Raw genomic sequence first — 839 nt, forward strand, 5'->3', positions numbered from 1 at the left:
TAGACAAACAGCAAGATAAGATTGTGTGTCATGCGTCCATCAAAGGAGAGAGAGATAGAGAGAAAGAAAGAGTGAGAGAAAGGAGGAGAGAGAGAAAGAAAGAAAGAGTGAGAGAAGAAGACAGAGAGAAAGAGTGGGAGAGAGAGAGAAACAGTGAGAGAGAGGAAGAGAGAAAGAGAGAAACAGTGTGAGAATGAGTAAGCAGAGAAACAGAGAAAGAGTGAGAGAGAGTGGAAGAGAGAGAAAGAGAGAAAGAGTGAGACAGAGAGGATGAGAGAAAAAGAGAGAAACAGTGTGAGAGAGAGGAAGAGATAGAGAGTGAGAGAGAGTGGAAGAGAGAGAGAAAGAGTGTGAGGGAGAGAAAGGAAGAGATGGAGAGGGAGAGGGAGTGCTGACACTGTGGACAAAACCCTCACAGCTCACCTTTCCACCACAGGTGTGTCTCAAACCACGTGCCGGGACATAGTGCAACCCTCAAGCTTATCATCTGAAACATAGTATAGAATCAGTAATGGCAGAGTACATACAACTGCGCACACCTAAATCGCTGTTCCTGCACCTGCGCACCCGGGCTCCTGCATCCCATCCACTCCTGCCGCCCAGAGGTGTCTGCCTGCCCCTGCACACCCAGGCTGCTGCACACCATCCACTCCCACCGCCCAGAAGTGCCTGCCCACCGCTGAGCAAACAAGTCTCTCTGCTCACCTTCTGCCACCGGCGTGTGTCCAAGAGGGCCCACCAAGTGCCGAAGCAACCTCCTCAGCCGTTGCGTATACGCGGACGAGCTGAGCTCACAATTCAAATTGGGTCTTGATTGCCAGGATGGTGTATCAAGGCCA

Source organism: Lissotriton vulgaris, chromosome 8, assembly GCF_964263255.1.
Source record: "Lissotriton vulgaris chromosome 8, aLisVul1.2, whole genome shotgun sequence".
Classification (NCBI taxonomy): domain Eukaryota; kingdom Metazoa; phylum Chordata; class Amphibia; order Caudata; family Salamandridae; genus Lissotriton; species Lissotriton vulgaris.